At 32.7% G+C, this 25,740-nt stretch overlaps 1 protein-coding gene across 2 annotated transcripts in view; it reads left to right on the forward strand.

The window, feature by feature from the left end:
* The first annotated feature begins 10,376 nt into the window (after positions 1 to 10,376).
* The window catches only part of LOC100932957 (sodium channel protein type 9 subunit alpha-like), a 148,288-nt gene continuing 132,924 nt past the window's right edge, over positions 10,377 to 25,740 (forward strand). For both annotated transcript variants that reach the window (XM_031960528.1, XM_031960532.1), the window contains exon 1: positions 10,377 to 10,806. The gene's annotated coding sequence lies outside the window, so the exon portion shown is untranslated. The remainder of the gene's footprint in view (positions 10,807 to 25,740) is intronic.

Below are 25,740 nucleotides of genomic sequence, written 5' to 3' on the forward strand. Positions count from 1 at the left end.
TTCAAATACCGAGGAGCCACAATAAGGATCACTCAGAATCTAGCAGCTTCCACATTAAAGGTTGAAAGGTCTGGAATCTGCTATTCCCAAAAGGCAAAAGAACTTGGAATGCAGCCAAGAATAAACTACCCAGCTAAGCTTACCATTTTCTTCCAAGGAAGAAGATGGACATTCAATGAAACAGGTGAATCCCATTTATTCCTAATGGAAAAAAACAGAGCTAAACAAAAACTTGACCTCCGAATATAGGACTTAAGAGAAGCATAAAAGATAAAAAGAAGTCTTGAAAACTGTACTTCTGTTATGAGCATACATAAAGAGCATGTGTTTAATTTGATTTTACTGTTATAAAATAAAAAAGGGAAGTAGAAGTGGAAAGGGGATTGTATCAGAAAAAGGGAAAGGGGGAGATAAAAAGAGGGAAATTACATCCCACAAAGAGACAAAGGAAACTATCATATCTAGTTCTTCTTTGGTCATAAATTCCTTCCTCCTCCACAGGTCTGAGATGTAAATTATCCTATCCAGTAGAAAAAGCCAAGTACAAAAATAGATATAAAAGATAACTGAAAAAAAAATCATACATTTAAAACTAGTAGAGGGCAAATGGAAGCTAATGACTTTGTGAGACAGCAACAATCAGTCAAACTAAAAATAATGGAAAAAAATGGAAGAAAATGCGAAATACCTTATTGGAAAAATAGTGGACTTGGAAACAGTGTCTCTTGGAAGAGGCAATCTAAAATTTATTGGTTTACCTGAAAGTCATGACCAAAAAAAGAATGGTAACATTCTACAAGAGGTTATTAAGGAAAACGGCCACAATATTCTTGAAACGGAAGGGGAAATACTCATTAAAAGAATCTATGGACAACCTCTGAAAAGAGATTCCATAAGGAAAACTCCAAGGAACATTGTTATGGAATGCCAAAACTATAATCTCAAGGAAAAAATACTGCAAGCTTCCAGACAAAACAATTAAAATATTAAAGAACAATTATCAGGATTACCCAGGATATGACAGCTTCTACAGTAAAGGGTCAGAGGGCTTGGAATATCATACTACTAAAGGCAAAGGACATGGGGTTACAACCAAGAATTTACTACCTAGTGAGACTCAGCATCATCTTTCAGGGGAGGAGATGAAGCTTGAATGAAGTAAGAGATTTTCAATCATTTCTATTGAAAAAAACAGATCTAAACAGATAATTTAATCTACAAACACAGGACTCAAGAGAACCATAGAAAGGTAACAAGGGGAAAATATATATTTCAAGGTTAAACTGTTTATATTCATAGATGGGAAAAGAGTACCTATAACTCTTGAGAACTGAGGCAGTGTCTGTCCCTGTCTGAACTGGGACAGATACAGAGGGGCAACACATGGACTGAGGATGTGCTTGTGAATGGTCATTGGCATGATGACATCAAAGAAAAAGACATTAAGGGGGTGGGAAAAGGTCTGTATTGGACAAAGAGAAAAGGGGAGGTATAATGGGAGAATTAGTTCATATGAAGAGGTTCAAAAGACCCATTACAATAGAGGGGAAGAAGGGAGGGAGATGAGCACTGTCTGAAGCTTGATCTCATCAGTTTTGGCTGTAAGAGGGAATGATTTAATCATTCAGTTGGGTACAGAAATTTATCTAATTCTTTTAAGAAGTAGTAGGAGGAAAGAAGACAAGAAAAGGAAGAGACAGGATAGAATGGAGGTCAGAAATACTAGGAGAAAAGGTAAAAGAAGGGAGGGGGAAGTGTTGATAGAAAATAAGGTAGTGAGTAAAGTAGGTTACAAAACACTACTAAGAGAAGGGGAAAGGATTCTTAGTAAATAGGGTAGTGAGTAAGGTGGGTAAATAACATAAGTAAAAGAAGGGGGAGAGGTGATAAGAGAAAAGGTAGTGGGTACGGTGGGTAAAAAATGCTAGTAAGAGAAGTATGAATACAAAAACAATACAACACTAAGGACAGTATAGAAAATAAAATAAAAGTATATGCAATTTTCAGGGAGAAAATAGGATGGAAGGAAATACAGAGATGGCCATCATAACTGTTAATGTGAATGGGATGAACTTTCCCTTAAAATGGAAGCAAAAAGCAGAGTAAATTAAAAAACAGACTCATACAATATGCTCTTTACAAGAAATACATTTGACAGAGAGAAAAACATACAAAGAAAAGGTAAAAGAGTGGAACAGAATTTATCCTTCAGCTGAATTAAAAAAAAAAAAAAACAGGGGTAGCAATTGTGATCTCAAATAAAACAAAAGTAAAAATAGATCTTATTAAAAGAGATATGAAGAGAAAGTACATCTTGATAAAGAGTACCATAAACAATGAAGTAGCAACTATATTAAATGTGTATACATCAGCGGTAGAGCATGCAAATTCCCAGAGAAGATTTTAAACCATTCACAGGAAATAAACAGATAGCAAAACTATTCTAGTGGGAGACCTCAATCTTCCCCTTTCAGAATCAGAATCTAACCACAAAATAAAGAAGAAAGAAACTAGGGAGGCTAATAGGATGCTAGGAAACCTAGATATAATAGACCTCTGGGGAAAACTGAATAGGGACAGAAAGGAATGTATCTTTTTCTCAGTAGAATATGGCACCTACATAAAATTGATTATGTATTAAGGGATAAAAACCTCAAAATCAAATGCAAAGAAGCAGGAATAATAAATTCTTCCTTTTCAGGACACAATGTAATAAAAATTGTATTCAATAAAAAGTCAGGGAAAGACAGACAAAAAACTAACTGGGAATTAAATAATCTAATTCTAAAGACTGACAGAAGCAATTCATAATTTCATCCGAGAAAATGACAATAATGAGACAACATACCAAAACCTATGGGATGCAGCCAAAGCAGTTCTTAGGGGAAATTTTGCATCTCTAAATAGCTCCATAAATAAAATATAGAAAAAGGAGATCAATGAATTAGGCATGGAATTTAAAAAGCTAGAAAAATAACAAATTAAACCCCCCAATTAAACACCTTATCAGAAAATTTGAAAATCAGAGGAAAGATTAATAAAATGAAAACTACTGAATTAATAAATAAAACTGAGTTGGTTTTATTAAAAAGAAGTTTACAAAATAGATAAACCTTCAGTTAATTTAATCAGAAAAAAGAAAATAAAATTAGTTGCATCAAAAATGAAAAAGAAATTAAAGCAATAATTAGGATCTCTTTTGCCCAACTGTATGGCAGCAAGTCTGACAATTTAACTGAAATGGATGAATATTTTAAAAATATAAATTGCCCAGGTGAACAGAAGAGGAAATAAAATGCTTAAATAGTCCCATTTTAGCAAAAGAAAAGGGAAAAAAATGTCATTAGTGAACTCCTTAAGAAAAAAATCTGCAAAGGCAGATGGATTTATAAGTGAATTCTACCAAACATTTAAAAAACAATTAATTCCAATACTATGTAAACTATTTGGAAAAATTTTTAAAGAAGTATTGCCAAATTCCTTTTATGACACAAATGTGGCACTGATACCTAAACCAGGAAGGGCCAAAACTAAGAAAGAAAACTATAGACCAATCTCCCTAAAGAACATTGATGCAAAAATTTTGAATATTATCTAAGACGTTACAGCAACTTATCAGCAAGTATTTCTATATATTATTGACAAAACCCATTAGCAAAAGATAAAAATTTCTTTCCCATGTTTTTTTCTCTTTTGCTCTGATTTTTCCCTCCCAGCATGATTCATAAAGTAATGTGTATTAAAATTAAACTTACTACAATAAAAATACATTAAACACTTTACACGTTACCTTATTTGATCCTCGTTACAATTCTTTATGGCAGGTGGTGTTATTATCCCCATTTATAGATGAAAAACTTAATTTGAGAGAGATCACAAAGAATGTCTGAGGAAGGATTTGAATTTAGTTCTTGCTGACTCCAAATATAGAATTATATACACTTTGTCTTACTACTACAAAGAATTAAAAAGAAATCCAAATTTAACATATTTTTCCCTTTTTTTAACTGGTCCATTATAAGTAAAGGAATGATGATGGTCACCTTCTGTCCTAAGAATTAATTTCTCTCCAATTTTATCAGTTTGCTGCCTCTACATTTTCTCAACATTCCCTGAAATTGCCTTTGTTATTGGTTTTTTTTTTTTTTTCTTGCTGAGGCAGTTAGGGGTAAGTGACTTGCCCAGGATCACACAGCTAAGACATGTTAAGTGTCTGAGACCAAATTTGAACTCAGATTCTATTGACTTCAAGACTGGTGCTCCATCCACTGCACCACCTAGCTACCTCTGTCTTTGTTATTCTTGTGGAATAGACACATTTATTCATGGGATGTGGGATAGGTTGGGGAGGTGGAATCCTGAATGAAGAACATGACAGAATTAATTTGTTTGTTATTTTGAGCTATCTATACATGATTTTTTGTGACCTGATTTCTCTTTTCTTGGCTGCTTGCAGACTTTTTTCTTTAATTTGAAAACACTGGAATGGGGCTCTGGTGATTCAGGGTATGTAGCATATGGAATTTTTCAGATAGTGACTATAGATTCTATCTTTGCTGTTTGGTTCTAATAGTTCTATGCAGTTTTCTTTAATTGTTACTTGAAACATGCTATTTAGGGGATTATATTTTGTAATAGTTTTAGAATATGATTTTCTAAAAAAAAATTTGTTCTTCATCTTGATTTCCAAATTAAATTTCTTCAATTTTTAAAATAGTAAATATCTCATTTTTTCCTGATTTTTAAGTCTTGATTTAGATTCAGTGTTTCTTCATTTATTGCATAACTTTGGAAGGAACTTTCCAGAAGGATGACATAGCAGTGGACTGGAAGTAACTCTCTGCTAGTCTCTTCTGTTCAGAATCCTTAGCTGCTTCCATGATGATATGAGAAGGAAGGATGATGGACAAGATGATTTGAACTGTTTGGATTACACAGCTTTTTATTTTATGGTACTTTGTACACTTTACCCAAGGTAGTTTGTTGCTTTGATCATAATAGTTAGTAATTTGTAGAAATTAGTATTTTTCTTTCTCCATAGAAGTTGCTTGTTAGACTTTTAGGTTTAACAGAGGATAGAACAAGTGATCTGGGCAGCTGAACCTTCCCAGGTTTTTTGTGCCCATCTGCTCATTGGTGAAAGATGTTCCCTAGATGCTATTGGTGATAATAAAGAAAAAAATACTAATTCTTCCCCTCATTGATCAACTATTTTCCAATTGCTAGGTTCCTGATTTTCCACCTTGCCCCAGTTCTTGGTCACAAACATATGTTAATAAAATATCACTTTATACAAGTCCTTTCCTCTGCTCTTGATCAAGTATGACTAGGGGAAGGAGAAAGAAATTTTATTTATTAAGTACCCACATTGTGTCATACAGTGACCCAAGCATTTTTCAAATACTATTTTTTTAGGCAATAAAGCTTAAGTGATTTGTCCAGGGTCATACAACTAATAATTGTCTGAGGCCGGAGTTGAATTTAGGACCTTCTGACTCTAAGGTCAGTACTATATCCACTATACTAACTTCCTCTCTAATACTACCTTTATACTAAAAGTAGTATTGTTCAATTGAAGAACATATAATTTAGTGGCATTTGAAGCAAAAATCTAACTTGTTTTGAAGAATAACTAAAATAATTTGTTCTTCCATCAACAATACACTATTGTGTTTAGCCTGCAATAACTTCTCCAACAATTGTTTTCTTCTTTTGTAATCTAGTATTATTTGAAATAATATAGGAAAGAAAGGCAATTTTGCTTTATCCCTAGATAAGAACTATATGTGCTGAGTCTGTTAAAATTCCATTCTGCTCCACCAGAATTTTAAATTTGGGGGGCTAAGGCACATATTTTCAAATTATAATACTGTTCACTCAAACCCATTTATTAACACCTACCATATTCAAGTCCCTGTGTGTGGTGCTGAGAAATAAGAAAAAGTTATGCCCTCAAAGAGATCACTCTACTTTATGAAGACAAAGTCTGCATTGTATGTAAGGAAAATAGATACAGAATAGATATGAACAATTTGAGGTGAAAAGTTTTTTAAAAATGTTTGTGTAGAAGGTGGCATTTGAACTGAACCTTGAAAGAAGCTAAGAATTCCAAGAAATGAAAATGAGGAAAGTGTGCATTCCTAGAATGAAGAACAAAGAATGAAAATATATAGGTGTAAGAAATTGAGGGTCATTTATTAGATATGGTAAGAAACTTAGTTGGTTTGGATTGTAGTGTATATGGAAGAAAGCAATATATAATAAAACTAGAAAATATCCAAGTTTATAGGGCTTTAAATGTCAAGAGTTTATATTTGAATCTTAAAATAGTAGAGAGCCACTGAACTTACATTAAGTAGGAGAATAACATGGTCAGATATATACTTTAAGAAAATAACTTTGACATTTATGGAGAAGGAGACTATCTAAGACTATTATAGATACTAGTTGGGGATGAATGAAATCCTAACTGACTTAAGGTGTATAGTCCTCACCCAAGAGTAAAGCAAAGTTGTCCCTCTTTCCCATTATCAATTTAAATAATACTAGAAATTTTAGCTATAGAAATCAAGACATAAATAATAGGAATGAACTTACATGAAAAGGAGGCAAAATTATTCCTATTTTAAGATGATATAAGAAGGAAGATATTGCAGACATTAAGATGATAATTGTATGGACAAAGAAGACAGATGTATAAGCTATTACAAGCATAGAAATGAAAAACATTTGGAAAGTAATTGAATATGTGGTATGGTTAAGAGTAAAGCATTGAGGATTATTTTGAGGCTAAAATAGTAAAGAATGTTTATCATATTTAGGAAAGTTTTTAAGAGGAGTAGTTTTGGGGAAAAGATACTGAGTTCAGTTTTGAACTTGATGAGTTTGAGATGTCAACAGGACATCTAACTTAAAATGTCCAGAAGAGAATGGATGATTTGGGACTAGAATTAAGTAAATAAATTTAGAAGTCATCTACTTAGAGACGCAAATTTAATCCTTAGGAATAAAAGACAATTTATAAAAGTACACATAGCTGAATATAAGAGAATTCACCTAGGTAGGGGGCATGAGATATATTGCATTACACCAAAAATACTGAAAAGTAGGAGTAAGACAGAGGAATCGGGAGAAACTTTAGACCAATGTCTCACATGATATATTAAAAAAATAGGTTCCGAATGAATGTGACCTAGACATTAAAGGTCACAGCATTAAAAAAAATAGGAAAACATGGGTAAAATCACTTATGAGATATGTGGATAGAAGAAAAATTAATAGCTAAACAAGTAATAGATAACAAGAAAAATGGATGATTTTGATTACATAAAACTTAAAATTTTTTTGACATATAAATCTAATGAAAGTAAGATTAAAAAGGTAACTGGGGGAAAACTTTGTAAGATGTTTATGAGATAAAAGTCTTTTTCCAAGATACATAAGGAACTGATTGAAAGTTATAAGAAAAATAACTATTCCCAATTTGGTAAATTATCTAAGGATAATAGGTGAAGATCAAAGGGAAATATATCCAGGGTATTTATAAACATTTGAAAAACAATGTTCCAAATCACTACTAATTAACGAAATGCAAATTAAAACAATTCTGAGATTTCACCTCACACTCACCAAAGTGGCAAACACGACTAAAAAGAAAAATGATGAATGTTGGATGACAATATTGACAACACAATAATGACAATTTTTAAAGTTGTAAAGACTATGATAAATAAAATGACTTATTGTGATTCTAGATGACCAATGATGAAGCATGCTACTCATGATAAGGAAGTCAGAGATTTAGCTTATGGAATAAAATGAAGATTTTTGTAAACAAACATTAAAGGGATTTGTTTTCCTTGAGTATACATATTTTTACAAGAGATTTGGTTTCTTTTCCTTTTTTAGCAGAGTAGAAGTGTGATAGACAAAAAATAAGATTTTGATTAATTTTTAAGAAAGAAGTGGGGATAGTATTACGGATGTGAAATATTGCATGCATTTTTGTATTTCACTGTATTATTCATTTTACTTAACAATTTTACTTACAAAGGACCTCTCATAAAGTGAGAATAATTGTGAATGTTTGTCATTCAAAACTAAACCACCTCAGCAAAACTTAAAAAAAGAGAAAGATTTCTTCTGCTGCTTAATTATTTACCATATGTGATAAAATGATTAATAAAGTATATGAGTGTGAGCTTGAAGTTAGATGCAATCTCAGAAATTACCTTTGTGGCCCAGCTCAAGTCACTTTAACGTCAAATAAACTGTTTATCTGTAAAATGAGAGTAATAATAGTATCTACCTCACAGGATGGTTGTAAAACGCAAATGAAGTAATATGTATAGGGCTCTGCCAAACTTATACCACTGTATAAATGTTAACTATTATTGGTAATTGTGTTGTGAGCTCAGTGTTTTGGGGGGAAATTATTACCAAGACTGAGATAGTTGCATTGTAGTTAGAATGGGCTGCATAGAAATAAACAAAAAAACAAGATATTTAGGAGGAAAAAATACATACATATGTATTTTCACATAACATGTATGTGAATTGACTTGTTGGAAAGTATATAAGCTTTCCTTAAATGTTGTTTTGACTGTCCTTAACTTTCAACTTCAGAAAGCTGAAATGTAATGATTCCTAAAGACCAAATAATATTTGTTTATTGTAAAACAAGACAAAACAAAACAAACAAAAAATAGAACTATCTTGAAAGTTCAAGGAAGAAAGTGTCAGATACCACACTGAGATCAAAAAGAATGAGAATTAAGAATTACATCAGATTTTGTGATTTGAAAATCATTGATGACCAAGAGTTAGGTACCAATATTGTTGTGAAAATAACTGTCCCTTCAGCATTATTTTGGGATATCCTAGACCAATTGATATGAAATGCCGTCTGTTTAGAACACCAGGTGGCAGTAGGGGATTATTTTTGTGACTAGCTTATTTGTCTTCTCAGATCAAATATGGAAGAAATTGATTTTTTTTTAAATCAATATACATTTACTGTGAACCCACTGTGTGCAGATCTCTAAACTACACATTGCTTGGAATCTATCTAGGAAATTGTAACTACTATGGCTGAAAAATTTCAAAATTTAAGCCTGTACTATTTGAGTCTATATTTCATCCAACATCATTTTATCATAGCCATTACATTATCTTTGGTAGCTGAGGCTGCATCCAAAGATTGTGGGGAAGACACAAATTCTATTAAAAACTTGTCAATAGTCCAAATTTACAGTACTTGGGGGATGGTGGATAATATCTCCAAGGAGGCAACAACTATTCCTACAACACAATATTAATCCCACTTTATGCACATAACAGCTTCCACAAGTCACTTTTAGAAATGCATTATTTTTAATTTCAAAAAGAAAACCTAATAATTCCAGTGAGGTCCATTATTTCAAGGGGGAATTGTCAGCATTATTTGCCAAAAAAAACAAAAACAAACAAAAAAACAGTATTTAATCATTGTTGCATGTATTTTTAGGTAAGGTGGATTTCACCTTTATAAAGGGTTTGTGATTTTTACTAGAACGGTGAGAATCCCAAATGATGCTTCTCCTCTTAATTCCCATCCTTGAGCAAAGAGCAGTCTTATTTCATCCTTTAACTTTCTATTCTATAGCATGGAGAAAATTCCCTGCTTCCCTTAGGAAGGAAAGTTCCACTGCTATTTTGCAGTTTCTTCCAAGACACTTTCTTCTCCAATTATCATTGGTCTCCGTAACTTTCTCCTACTTTCTTTTAAACCCATTCCAGACTCTGGAACGGCTTAATGAAGCAGAAGGGAATCAGAAGTGCATTTTGTTAGTTTTCTATCACTAATGACGATATCTTTTCGTCGAACGTCAAGTTCTTTTCATGTAAAGTTCTTTTCACTACAGTAAGCAACAGGTCTCAACGGGGCTGCCGTTACAACCTTAAATGCAAAATATGTTAAATTCAAGGGGGTTTCACTAAGTTTGCCCTACCTCGTTCCGCTTCCCCCTGCCTCGCTCTGGCGATACGTTTTTACCCTCCATTAACTCTCTAAACATTTATTCAGCGCCTAGTTAATAAGGCTTGGTAGGTACGACATCCTCTCAAATTTCTAGAAACTTAGATTCTAACAGAGAAGGCTAATCTAGTCCTGCTTGGCGAAAAGCAGTTCCCCTTAGATGTGGTGGTGAATGTAGTACAAAGGAGATTGTTATTCCCTGCACCAGCATCCTCAGACCTCCTTTAAGGACCATGGAGACAAGAGATCGTCTAAGCAGCAATCACTGCGACCTTGGCGGCCACCGCCCAGTACCGGAGGATGCAAATAAGAGAGCTCAGCAAGGGAAGATGACTATGTGAGACTAGGGCGCCGTGAGAAAACTATTGCGGAGATGAAGAGGGGAGGAGCGCAAAAAGAGAGAAAAGCTACCGACCATAGTAAATTCACTGCCCACAGTAGCTTTATTATCCATCCTAGACTCACAACCCACTGAAGGGCGGGGTTTTTTCCTAGTAGCACCTGAAAAGAGGGGGGCGCCTAGTCAGAGGGCGTCTGCGCAGATGCTCCTGCCGTTTTTTTTTTTTTTTTTTTGTTTTGTTTTTTTTAATTTAGCAGAGCCAGATGACCTGAATCTGTCCAAGGCAGGGTGGCAGTTGCTGTTAGGAGTAGCCCCGGACGCCTGCAGAGCAACAGGAATATAGAGTCTGAGAGGGAACTGTGGTTAATGTGGCACGGAAGGCCCCACCTCTCCTCAGGCTAGACTCATTCAGGTGGAGGTGGCCGTGCGTGACTCACAGTCATGGTACCGAGTAAGTGTTTTTCTCCTACTCTTCTGATAAATGGGTTGGGTAACTTTTGCAGATTTGAAGGATGGGCAAAAACAAGATAAAATTTAGGAAGGATAAATATGAGGCTCCATACTTAAATTCCAAATCCTGAAAAATGGTTTAAGTCACATTTTCCTGGGAAAGATATATAAGATTTAATTTTACTAAAATACCCATATGAGGCAACATTATGACAAAACTGAATTAAACTATATATAGAAGGGGCAGGATGGACTCGTAGTCTACCCTCTTTTAACACATCTGAAATAGTGTATTTAACATCAGGTTTTGAGATTACCATTGATAGAATGGACCTATTGGATGAAACAAGTTTTGCTTTTTTTTTTTTTTTTTTTTTTTTTTTTTTTTTAATTGTGGGTGGAAATAAGTTGTTCTATTAGTGTCTATTGAATGATTTGGAATATAATGGGTTTATAAAACAGAATGTAGAAGATGGACCACACCCTAGTAGAAGGGAGGCACAAATCATGATAATGAAACTACAGAGAAGTAAAAGAAGCAATTATCTAACTGGAACCAGCCAACCCATTAAAAAAAAAAAAAAAATGCTCTGAAGTGAATTAGTAAAGGCCTTCATTTTAAGAGTCAAAATCCACTGGGGGAGGTTTCAAAAGGACTTTAGAGCACTGAAAGAAGGAAGCATATTCATGGCTTAAAAATCATAGTGATCAAAACCCAAATATATTACCACTAGTTTAGAGATATTAATTCACAAGGAATAACCTGCTTAGGGAGTATGCTAAGCTATGGCTTCAGAAAGAGAGATGACTCAAAAAGCAAGGATAAATATTCTTACAGTTGGCCTACACAGATGAAGAAAATCTCTATACCTTTATAAATTTACAAGTTGAGTATGAGTTGCCGCATATGGTTTTCTCCCCTTTTCTTCCCCTTAAAACCCAGGTTTGGTTGAATTAATAATGATGGTTTTTTGCTTTAGGTAGGCCAGGAGTTTTCTTCAGGAACATCTCCTAGAAGCCAGGCAGTGGCAACAGGAGAATAATAATCTTGAGGAGCCTGAATTTTAGAGTTCATTGGCAGAATCTACTTTCAGATTTCCTAAGTATTTATTTGTCTTTTTCTCAAGGAGGTCAGACAGGAAACTTATCCATACAAGAAATAGTTGAAGTCAATGGGAATATTTAGTAGGCGGGAAAAGATTTAGGGAAAACCTCACAGCAGCTATCTTAAAATATTTGGTGGACTGTCATCTGTCAGAGGTTTTAGACTGATTCTCTGCCCTTCGATAGAACTAGGCTAGGGGGACTTGCAAGGAAGAAGACTTGGAAGAAGTAGCATAATATAGAATTTAGCAATCTTGTTGAGGCATTGGGCAGGTCTGGATGTACATTCTGCTTCTGCCAAAAAGTCTGCATCCATGGACAACTTACCCAAACTCTCAATGCCTGCATGCAGTCCTTGAAGGCTATACATTTCAGATAAAATCACAAATTTGGATCACTTCTTCCACTCCTCAAATTTATATTTTCTTTCATAACTAGAACTACCCTAAAATAAAATGAAATATGAGTTGTCTATTATTGAAAATGTTCAATCAGAGACTAGTGAACTGGATAAACACTAGTTTATATGAAGATGAAAAGCAAAGGACTATATAGCCAAAAATTTGTAGAGAAGATTCTTGCATTAGGTAGGAGGTTGGAGTATATGGCTTCTGAGCTCCCTTTTAGTCCAAGGTTTAATGTATATTAGGCTACCTGCCAGTACCTTTCAGATGAAGTTACTTATTAATCATGGAAGCAAAAGATTTAAATCTGGAAGAAGCCAATATCATCTATTACAACATTTTCATTCAGTAGGTGAGGAATCTTTTGCCAAGGATAGTTCATGGACTTGTTCTAAACTAAAGTTTCTTAAACTATGCATCACAACCTCAAATGAGATCATGTAACTGAATGAGGGGGTTGTGAAATTGTGATTTATTATCAGTAAATGTTTAATTTGTATACCTATTTTATATACTTGGGTTCATGTAAAAAAGTTCTTGGGCAAAAGGGCTCATGAGTGGGAAAAGTTTAAAAAGTCCTGTTCTAAACAACTTAGGAAGTCAATTTCAGCTGAGATAACCTAAGATTATACAACTGTGAATCCAGTTCTTCCACTCTAATGATTCTCCTTATGTATACTTGTACACTCTTTTCATTCCTTTGCTACAGATACTGTTTGATTAACCTCTAGGTAATAGAAGGAGATACAGAAATCTCAGACATGTCTAAAAGAGCACAGAATAAACAATTATTTTCAATTGATATTTAGCCTTTTTATTGTTTCTGCATAGAAACATTCATTTTGTTTTATTTTTCCTGACAGGCTTCTAAGAGACTGAGAACAAACAAAATATCAATTGGTATTTATACAGTTCTTTAAAGTTTGCAAAATCAGTTTGGTTTTGTTTAGTCATGTCAGTTGTATCTGATTCTGTGGTCCCATTTAGCGTTTTTTGGCAGAGATACTAGAGCAATTTGCCATTTCTTTCTCTACTTTATTTTACAGATGAAGAAATTGAGACAAATAAGAGAAATACTTGTCTGGGTCACATAGGTAGTAAGTGAGTGAGCAAGTGAGGCTACATTTGAAATCAGAAAAAAAGCCCAGGAGTCTATTTACCATGCCAACTAGCTAAATCATCACTTATAGATTTTCTCATTTGGGCCAAACAGGAAACCTATGAAATAGGTAGAAATATGATTTTCCCAGCTTTCTTCATGAAGAAGCATATATTCAAAGGTTAAATGTCAGAAATTGGTATTTCAACTTATTTGAGCTTATAATGGGACAGCTAAGCTTAACAGTAGTTACAGCACTGGGCCAATAGTCAAGAAGATATAAGTTCAAATGCGATCTCAGACAATTACTAAATGTGTAACACTGGGCAAGCTACTTAACCTAGTTTGCCTGGATTTCTTCATCTGTGTAATAAGCCAGAGAACCATTCCTCCGTCTTTGCCGAGAAAACTCCAAATGGGGTAATAGTGTTGGACAAAAAACAATTCATTGATTACAAACACAATACTTTGCTAGATATACAACAGTGTGGGATGAATTTCTTGGAAGAGTTGAATTCCATGTACTTTCAGAGTTAATTGAATGTGACCAGATTTAAGTATCCCATTCAATATCATCCCTATTCTTTTTTTTGCATAAGAATAACATTAAATCTCCATTTCTTGTACCACCTTTGGAAAACAGAACTCTTATTAATCAATTAATATTATAATCCTAGATGATGTATTTTAAATCAGTTGCGTCTGTATGCTGATAATTTAAGTACAATCTCTCTGATTCCAAAGATTTGATATAGGAAATTTCTATCCAGATTTTATTGTTGACAGAAGAAATTTAGAATAAAAGCATAGATTTGGAGTTTGGAGTTATTTTGTTCCTCCTCCTTCCCATTTTACAGATGAGAAAACTGAGGCCTAAAAAAGACAAATAGCTTGTTCAACATTATAGTGGTAGGAAATAACAGAGCTGAACTCAGGTTTTTTTTTTTTTTTTTTTAACTCTAAATTTAGCTATCTGTGCTACCTCATGCTATTGAATGCTATTTTTTGCATAATTGGGCTTTTCTTTGGGTAAAAGAAAGAATATTTCAAATATTTCAAAATATCAAAGAACTCTCTGTAAATACAAACACACCATTATATATGTGTGTGTACACACATAAATGCATATATATGTATAGATACATATATATTACTATATATACATGTATCTGCATAGTTCAAGAGTCAAAATAATTTATTAAAAACTTCTTGGATGTTAAAAATTGTTTTACAAACAAAATATGCTTTAGCTTTCTTTTGATGTAATCATGACAGTTAAAATGTTAAAAATAATCAGAAACAATATTTGCAATTATTATGAATTATTAAGAATTATTAAAGAAAAACTGTTTATTACTCATAGACATGTTGTAATCATTTTAAATTCCTGATTTTAAAAAAATGAAAAGGATACACAATTCAGATATATTTCTTTATGAATACAGATGAGGGTAGCTTAGTTTCATTTTTAAAAAAAGGAGAACTTTTTTGTAATCAACATGGAACAGGAGCTATTCTTCAACAACATCTGTTTAATGAGCACCTATTCTATACATGGGATGCAGGAGTGAAAAAAAAAATAAGTATAGTGGTCAATGTATTTTAAATGCTATTTTTAATATTCCTGTAGAAAGATGTGTATTTATCTTTACTCATTTTTTAAAAAGATAATTTTTTGTATTGTATATCTAGGAGAAGTATTTTAATACTTTTTTCTGTTATGTCAGGCTTTCTTTCATATAGCCTTTTGGATGGTGGAATCATTTCCTTGATATATGAATAAATAGAACTTTGTTATATTTTTCATTGATTGTTTTGGTCAATAGTAAACTGATACTATATATCCTTGACTTATAAATAGACATTCAATTAAAAATATTGAATGGATAAATACCATATCCCATAATTTCCTAGAGGTTTTCTTGGTATAAACTGCCACTCAAATATAAAATCTGGTCTACCTTCTGTTCCTTTCAAAATAACTGTCATCCAGGCAGTGGGCACAAAAGCTATTCTACTTTGGGATTTCCCTCTCTTCAGTTTGGGACTTCTTTCTCTTTCCTGACTTCCTCAGTATGAAATTTCCTTTTTCTCCCTTCTTTTCCTTCCCATATTTCTGCTTTTCCAGCATATAAAGTGCCTTTCTTACCTCACTAGTTCTCTCAGAAACTGTGCACCACTCCAGAGTCATTTCGAGGAGGCAGACCTTGCAATTGATATTGAGGAAGGGAGAAAAATTCTCTGAGGCTTCTCCTCAAAGTAGTCCCTTACAGTACCAATCTGGGCACCACAGCCCTTCATCTTCCAAACTGTCTTTCTTTTCACCCTCAAATCCCCACTGTTGTCCTAGACTTTGAGAGAAAAAGTGGCCAAAGACATAGCTTCTTTTCTTTTGAAATATAAATGTCCATTACCAAGAAACCAAATCAAAACGTATTATATATAGGTGGGGAGGCTGGAGGGGGAAAAGTGAAGGAGTGAAGGAGTAAAAAGGAAGAAGAAGAGAGAGGAGCAGGAGGGGGATATTGCAGATGAAAGGAAATTTAGGAAAGATAAAAAAAAAAAACAAACACAAACTTTCATAAATGCTTTAAAAATTATATAAAAATCATCCATTTAATTCAAGGACTAAGGGAATGAAAGGACTATTTTCAGATACACATTAGATTTAGTGATTTCTGAAGGACTTCCCTACTATGAAATTCTAGGATACTGAATAAATAAGAGAAAACCTCTGAGACTAGTAAGAGGATAACCCATGTCTTCAGCAATACAGCATGGTAACCAGAGAAATGCACTTAGATTAAGGTAGACCTAGGTTCATATTTTACCTCAGACACTTTATTGTTTTTATTCAGTCATTTTCAGTTCCATTTGACTCTTTATGATCCCATTTCATGTTTTCTTGGCAGAGATATTGGGATGCTTTGTCATTTTTTTGTCCCACTCAATTTGTAGATGAGGAAACTGAGGCAAATGGGCTTAACTGGTTTACCCGGGATTAACAGCCAGTAAATTTCAGAGGCCAGAATTAAATTCAGAAAGATTAGTTTTCCTGACTGTAGACTCATTGCTCCACCCACCACACTGTATATATGTCAGTAATTTTTTAGCTGTGTGACTAGCAAATGCCATAAACTTTCAAAGCTTCTATTTTCTCATCTGTGAAATAATAGGTTGAACATCCTGGCCTCCAAGATCCCTTCTAGTTTTAAATTTATGATGCTATCATCCACAGGCAATAGGTAATTATCATGTAGAGGGAAGTAGGCAAACCAATTCCGAGAGTCATGGAAGAGAGTGAAAGGTGACTGAGTTGTAAGGTCAAAATGAAGAAGAGTCCCTTAGTAAATGACATATTTCTAAACTCATAAAGACTTGGATCTGGGGGAGTTTTCATTCCTCCTGTTAAATGTGAGGAAGGTGGTTTCTTTGTACTCTATATGGGGTTTTATTTTCCTTTAAAATATTACTATACATGAAAGTCAGATTTAAAGGAATAGAACTTTATTATATAGGCTCTTGTGGGCCGGCTGGAGCATTTTACCACCAATTATAATTTTTTTTATAAAAACTGTTAGCTTATGAGCTCTTTAAAGGCTCAGTGATTTCATTCATGTAGACAACTCTTGATTATGCATATGATAATGTATAGGAGGATTATAGTTCAAAATCTAATCTTATTATAAAGATATGATAATAATTTTCCATACTATATTTAAAGTGATAAATGAAGGTGGACATATAAAGTTTGGCTGTCTACTAAAAGAATCCATAATGACTTTTCACTGACTTTGTTTGGAAAAGAATTATATAAGCTGTAAATTGTAAAGTACTCTGTTACAATGTAAGGTAACTCTGTTATGCTTTCCCCCCCTTTCTTTTAATAGGGTTTAATGAATGGCACAAAACAAAATTTTTGTTGGATTAGATGTGCAATAATTTGAGTGAAATGAATTTATTCATTTTCTCTGCTGACAACTTAAAAGAAAAGTTTGCCACTACTTGAATTATAGCCCAAGGAAGTGAGACAAAGACAAATATGGCCTTTCATGTTTATCTTTTGTTTAATTTTTTCTGTTTCCAAAAGAAATATATCAAATTCCTCCTACTGCTGTGGTTTTGCTATCTTATTTCTTTTTCCATTTCACTTATCCTTTCTAAGGATTCTTTATTCTTTTGGTATTTGTATCCCTGCCATTAAAGATGTTTATTGTGAAATTGATGTTGACTCCTTATCTGTTGTGCCTTGAAGCCTAATGAAGTTTTCCTCCTTATTTCTTTTTGTAATATCTATATTTATTGTGTCCTTTTTAAAAATCATAATTGCTACCACTGTTTTTTTAAAAAAAAACTCAGCTGAAACATAACACATTTTAATTTTAATTACATCTTTTTGCATTTCAAGTCTTTCTTTTATATAACACATTGGAGACTTTGCTTTCTAATATATTTTGCTATCCATTTTTAAAAATTATTAATGAATTTATCCCATAAACATTCACAAACAGGTATGTTGAATGTTTATTTCTCATTATCTTCTTTTCTTGTGCTTTTATCATTTCTTTGTGTCCACCTCCCCCTTACATTTTTTAAATAAATAAATACTGAAGAGACAGAGTCCATCTAACATTTGTGCCCCTATAAATGAAATTGCTTGTTTCCTTCTTGTTGCATCTTTTCTTCATCCAACCCCCCTAATGCTAAAATTTCTCAATTTCCTCATTACCTTTAAATCCTTCCTTCACATGTGATTGCATTGAATCTTTCTTTATCTGGTTCAGAAACACACACACACACACACACACACACACACATACAAAACCACAAAACAAACTAAGTCTCAAGGATTTTCTATTTTACCTCCATAACACTTCCTTAGTGATCATGTATTTTCCATCTTAGTCTGCAATTATATTATACAATATTGATTTTTCTCTTATTTCTCCATCTTTCTTCCTCAGTATAATCCCCATGTCTCCCATTTCTTTCTTCTCATTCCAGAGATTGTTGGAAGAGTGTAATAGTTATTCTTATATTATTTTTTATACTGGGAAGTGAACATTTTCCCACAATTCTTTAACTAATTTTATGCTTTCATTTTCTTTTTCTGTTTTGTTGAGCTATTTTTGGGTGATTCTTCTATTTATCTGGTTTCTTTTTTTTTTTTAAATAATAACTTTTTATTCTCAGAATATATACGAAAGCAGTTTTCAACATTCACCTTTGCAATACCTTGTATTCCGAATATTTCTCCTTCTCTTCCCCCCACTCATTCCCCAGACAGCAAATAAATCAATATATATTAAACATGTACATTTTTAATACATATTTCCACATTTATCATGCTGTATAAGAAAAATCAGATTGGGGGGGTGGGAGTGGAATGAGGGGGGAAAGCAAGTAAACAATAACGAAAAAGGTGGAAAATATTATGTTGTGACCCACAATCAGTTCTTATGGTCCTCTTTCTAGATGCAGATGGCTTCTCCATCACAAATTTATTGGAATTTGCCTAAATCAATTATTGTTCAAAAGAGCCACTTCAGACAGAATTGATCATTGCATAATCTTGTTGCTCTGTACAATGTTCTTTTCGTTCTGCTCATTTCACTTAGCATCAATTAATGTAAGTCTCTCTAGGCCTTTCTGAAATCATTCTTTGGTTGGTTGTTATAGAATAATAATATTCCATAACATTCATATATCATAACTTATTCAGCCATTCTCCAATTGGTCATTCACTCAGTTTCCAGTTCTTTGCCACAAAACATTTTTGCACACATAGGTCCTTTTGCCTTTTTTATGATCTCTCTGTGGCACAGGTCCAGTAGAGACAGTGCTGGATCAAACTGGCATGCACAATTGTATATTCTTTTGGGTATAGTTCTAAATAGCTCTCAAAAAATGTTGGATCAGTTCACAACTCCACTAACAATATACTAGTGCTCCAGCTTTCCCACATTCCTTCCAATATTTATAATATTTTTCTGTCATTTTAGCCAATCTGACAGGTATGTAGTGGTACCTCAGACTTGTTTTAATTTGCATTTCTCTGATCAATAATGATTTAGAACATTTTTCCACATGACTGGAAATGGTTTTAATTTCTTTCTCTGAAATTGTCTCATGTCCTTTCACCATTTGTCAATTGGACAATGACTTGAATTCTTATAAATTTGAGTCAGTTCTCTATAGATTTTATAAATGAGGCCTTTCTCAGAACTCTTAAATCTAAAAATTTTCCCTTAATTTTTCTTTCTCTTATAATCTTGTCTGCATTGATTTTTTTTCATGAAAACTTTTAAATTTAATATAATCAAAATTATGCCTTTTGCATTTCAGTATGTACTCCAGTTCTTTAGCTATGAATTCCTTCTTTCTTCAGAGATTTGAGAGATCTATTATTCTTTGTTCTTCTAATTTCAACCTTACATTGGTATGGGGTATTAAGTGTTGTCAATGCCTAGTTTTGCTATACTGTTTTCTGGTTTTCCCAGCAAATTTTGTTAAATAGTGAGTTCTTATCCCAGAAGCTGGGGCCTTTTGGTTTATCAAACACTAAAATACTAGAGTCAATACTATTTTGTAATGTCAACCTAAGTTATTCCATTGATTTTCTAACCAGCCCCAAATGATTTTGATGACCGCTACTTTATATTATAGTTTTAGGTCTGGTACATCTAGGCCACCTTCATTTGCATTTTTTCATTAATTCCCTTGAAATTCTTGACCTTTTCTTTTTTTTCCAGGTAAACTTTGTTATTATTATTTTTTAGCTTTGTAAAGCAATTTCTTGGCAATTTCATTGTTATGACACTGAATAAGAAGATTAATTTAGCTAGAATTGTCATTTCTATTATGTTAGCTCAGCCTACCAATGAGCACTTGATATTTTTCTAATTGAGGGACTCAATTAGATCTGACTTTATTTGTGTGGAAAGTGTTTTGTAATTGTATTCATATAGTTCCTGACTTTCTCTTGGCAGGTAGACTCCCAAATATTTTATATTATCTACAATTATTTTAAGTGAAATTTCTGTTTGTATCTCTTACTGCTGGACTTTGTTGGTAACATATAGAAATGCTAATGATTTATGTAGATTTATTTTGTACCCTGCAACTTTGCTAAGATTGTTGTTTCTAGTAGTTTTTTTTAAGATGATTCTCTAGGATTCTCTAAGTATACCATCATATCATCTGCAAAGAGTGATAACTTGGTTTCCTCATTAACTACTTGAATTCCTTTCATTTCTTTTTTTCTTCTATTGCTAAAGCTAACATTTCCATTACAATATAGAATAGTAATCATGATAGTGATCATTTTGGTAATGGTTCCAGTTTATCCTCATTACATATGATGCTTGTTGAAGGTTTTAGATAGATACTACTGATCATTTTAAAGAAAACTCCATTTATTCTTATGGTCTATAATTTTTAATAGGAATGGGTGTTAGATTTTGTCCAATGCTTTTTCTGCATCTATTGAGTTAATGACATGATTTCTGTTACTTTGGGTTATTCATATAGTTTATTATGCTATTAGTTTTCCTAATATTGATCCAACCATTCATTCTTGGTATGAATCCTACTTTGTCATGGTGTATCATCCTGGTGATAACTTGCTGTAATCTCTTTGCTAATATTTTATTTAAGATTTTTGCATCAATATTCATTAGGGAAATTGGTCTATAATTTTCTTTCCCTTGACCCTGTCTGGTTTGTTTTTTATCAGAACCACATCTGTGTCAAAAAAGGAATTTGGTAGGATTCCTTTTCCTATTTTTCAAAATGATTTGCATAATATTGGAATTAAGTGTTTTTTAAATGTTTGGTAAAATTCACTTATAAATCTGTCTACTGGAGATTTTTTCCTTAGGGAGTTGATTAATACTTTGTTCATTTTTTCTTCTAAAATGGAACTATTTAAGTAACTCCTCCTCTATTAATTTGGGCAGTCTATATTTTTGTAAGTATTCATTTTTTTTTACTTAGATTATCAGATTTATTGGCATACAGTTCAGCAAAATGATTTAATTATTGCTCCAATTTGCTCTTTGTTGCTGGAAAATTCACCTTTGTCATTTTTGATCTTAGCATTTTTTTCTTTCCTTTTTCTAATAAAATTAACCAAAGGTTTATCTATTTTGTTGGTTTTTTCATAAAATCAACTATTATTTTTGTTTATTTTGTTTTGTTTGTTTATTTATTTTGTTTATTAGTTCAATAGTTTCCTTACGTTCAATTTTAATAATCTCTTTTATTTTCAGAATTTCAAATTTGGTATTTAATTGGGAGTTTTTAATTTGTTCTTTTCCATATCTTCTAGTTATATTCCCAGTTCATTGATCTTCTCTTTATTTTATTCAAGTAAGTATTAGAGATATAAAATTTCCCATAAGAACTGCTTTGGCTGCATCTCATAAATTATGGTACTTTGCTGGCTTCTTTTATAGCAAAAAAGTCATGATTAATATGAATCAGTTCCTTCAGCTGTATGCCTATTCTTGACCTTGCCAATGATCAAATCAAAGTTGATAAATTAAGCATACTCTAAGCATACTCTCATCCTTCTTTTTCATCACTTAACTACCATTACTTTAGGAGAAGAGTAGACCTCCACAGGACTGAGGACCATATCGTATTTTTATCTGCTTCATGAACTGTTATGACCAAAAAAAAAAAAAAAAGTGATCACCAAATGATCTAGTGATCTCACTGTTAATAGCCTCTCCGGTGATAACAACCCTTCAATATTTGTTCATTCTGGGTTATTTTAAACCACATTTTTCCATAAACTTTCTCAGGGTCTATGAATGTAGTTGGGTCCTTCCTTATTCATTTTGCCTTATGGGGATACCATGGGAATATTCAATACATCCACAAGTTGTCCCTTGCTTTTGTGCCATAACCAAAAATGCATCTGGCTGGCAGAATATGCTCTGCAGAGTATGGTCACTGCCATTGCAGTAATATATCCAAAAAGTCTGAGGGACACTGATTTCTCTTGAGTTGGCTTTTTTGATCAAACTTTTTGCTATTAAAATATTAAATGACCATTAAAGATACAATTGCAAAATGAATTATCATTTCACAAGTCATTAGGCTCTTATCATATATCAAACATGCTAGTAGAGAAATTAGATTAAAAAAAACAACAACAATAGAAGGGTAACATCATCTTCACTGAAAATGTTAATAATGTTAGAAGGGACCATAGGTCAAGAATTAAAAGGTATTTTAGAGGCCATCTGCTACAACCCTCTCATTTTACAGAGGAAAAAATTGAGGTCCAGGAAGTTGTGACATATGCAAATTTATAGGTCATAATTATCAAAAGTTGGAATTCTTTACCCAAGTTTTCTGACTCATATGCATAAACTTTTTGATAATATAATCTCAGAATCAGCAAACTGAATCCTATAGCTTATCAACTTCTAATTTCTAATTCAAAACTTTCATTTCATAAATAATTAAGATTAGCCTCATAGAGCTTAAGTGATTTTTTTCTGCTACGCAAATAAGCAGAGTTAACATTTTAATTCAGTTTTTTCTGATTCTTCAAACAAAATTATACTTTGTAAAATACCTACATTTTATTATCATCATTAGCTCCCCTTTCCAAAGTCCTATGGTGCCTGCCTTAAACATAATGTTTTATTTATATTTTTACCATATCATATTGTAATCCCCTTGAAGCAAGGATCTTTGTATATGGACAGATGTATCTGACTCCACACTCAGTATCTAACATGAAGGTTCTACACTTAATAGCCACGTAATTAATGATGATTAAACAGTAAATGTTTGAAAACTTTTTTTGCTTGCAGCACATTACTAGGCTCCATCTAAACAGGAATAAGGCATTTTTAAGCAAACTGGGTCAGCAGTGATTAATGTCCATTAGCTATACATCTAGTTTGGAGATTTTAACACCTTAAAATACATTTTGCCTCTCTATACATTCTTACCATCTCCAGTGTTAGAAATATGTTTCCTATATCTGTTCATAGGAAAGACTGATGATCCACTGGAGAATTGTTTGGCAGAACTGCTTCACTCTAATCTCAATGTCAGGAAATAAATTAGGGAATTATGCTGTGTCAGAGGAAGAGCTTTCATAATGGGTAGTTGGAACTTACACAGTAACATCCATTAGATAAAATGATTAAATATACATTAGTCATTTGGCAGAAGAGACATGAAGATGCTGCAGTCATGTCATCATTTGAGCATTCTATTGGTAAAGAAGCATAATTTTTGTCTTTTAACAATTATCGGAATCATTTGCCTCAGCATGAATTGGGAAAACATTATCCTGTAATGAAATTTTATTTAAATCACTTTGAGAACAAATGTCTATAAGATTTTAGTTCATAATGAGGGTCTCTGAGCTTTAATGACTATTGAAAGAGACTAGACTCAAATCCAGATGAGCTAATGGTTAATAACGTCTGCTAAATTGCTGATCAGTTAGCAGGTAGGTAAATGAATAAAATGTACCCTTGCCAACAAAGAACCAAGCAGTGAATACATATGGAAACATTTTCTTTTTCTTTTCTTTTCTGAGGCAATTGGGGTTAAGTAACTTGCCTAGGGTCACACAGCTAGGAAGTGTTAAGTATCTGAGATCCGATTTGAACTCAGGTCCTTCTGACTTCAGGGTTGGTGCTATATCCACTGAGCCACCTAGTTTCCCCCAAACATTTTCTTTTTAAAAGAAACCTCAGGAGATATCTTGAAACCTAGAGAGCATAAGAATGAAATTTGGTGATCTTCACACTTGATGCTCTGTCACAATTAAGGGCAGCTTGATGGTGCAGTGGATAGAATACCAACCCTGAAGTCAGTAGGAACTGAGTTTAAATCTGGCCTCAGATACTTAACATTTCTTAGCTGTGTGACTATAAACAAATTAACCTGAATTTACTCAGAGAAAAAAAGAATGTGTCATATTTGACTTCTTATTTGAGGTATAAATCTTAATTAGCCAACCATGAATTCTTTATTACTGTATTTTAAAAATAAACATAGAGAGCATTTCTAGGGCTTACAAAATTATGGACATGAAGTAGAAGACCTTCAGGGCAATTAGTAGAATTATTATTACAGATTTTAAAAAGGTGTTTTATAATAGTCATATTTGGAAAGTTGACTATTAGATAAGATAGTGTCTGAAAATGAATTGTGGCTTTCTGTACTACATTCTAAAACTCTTAACCAATACTAAAGCACCTCTGGTAGGGGCTAGGGAAAATATATTGCTTGAAGACCTGCAAATCTGAGCAAAAGACTTTAAAATATGATGGATAGAGCAGAGTATCTGGTAAATAAAAAGAAAATGAAAAGTAAAGAGAGAGCTCATAATTTATACAATTTATATATTATAAATTTATATTTAAGAAGTTATCAATAAAATTTGTACCTTTAGATGTCTACACAAATATAGGAGTTATGAATAAAATTTGGTTAAATATATAATAAAATGTGGCTAAAATTTAGCTTCAAAAATATTAGTTACAAAGCTCATTTCTGGAATATGTTGATAGATCTGTATACCCTATTCAGAATAATAGATAAAAACCAGTAGAATAACTGTAGATATTAAGAATACTTAGGTGAAGAAATCCAGAAAACAAAAGTAAGAAGTATTTTGGAAGTGATTTGTGTTAGAACTGATAGAAGAAGGGATGTGGCAATATTCAACCAACAACTAAAAGAAGTTGATCATAGAAAGCTACTATGGTGACAGCAAAAAATAAAGCAACAAACTCAAAAAGACAATGAAGTCAAAATAGCCACTTACAAAGCTTCAAAGAAAGTGAATTGGTTACAAGAGCAAGAACTAGTGAGCTTTGAAATAGCTCACTAATTGGGAAAAGAAATGAGTGATATAAGAAAATCATGAAAGGAATGTCAGTAGCTTGGTAAAGCAGTAACAAAAACACTAAAGAAAGTAACATTAAAAATAGAAATAGACAAATGAAAAAAGAGATAGAAAATCTCCCTGAAGAAAATAATTCTTTAAAAATTAGAATTGAGAAAGGAGAAGCTAATGACATCCAGAAATAATAAAATAAAATTCAAATGAATGAAGAGATGAAAATGTGAAATATCTCATTGGAAAAATATCTGATCTAGAAAAGAGATTATAGAAATATAAATTAAAAATTGTTGGACTACCTGAAAACCAAGATAAAACAATAGCCAAGACATCACATTTCAAGGAATTATCAAAGAAAACTACCATGATATACTAGAACCAAGTAGTAAAAAAGAAACGGAATGTATCTACTGATCATCTCCTGAAAATAATCCCCAAATAACA

Source organism: Sarcophilus harrisii, chromosome 3 (assembly GCF_902635505.1).
Source record: "Sarcophilus harrisii chromosome 3, mSarHar1.11, whole genome shotgun sequence".
Lineage (NCBI taxonomy): Eukaryota > Metazoa > Chordata > Mammalia > Dasyuromorphia > Dasyuridae > Sarcophilus > Sarcophilus harrisii.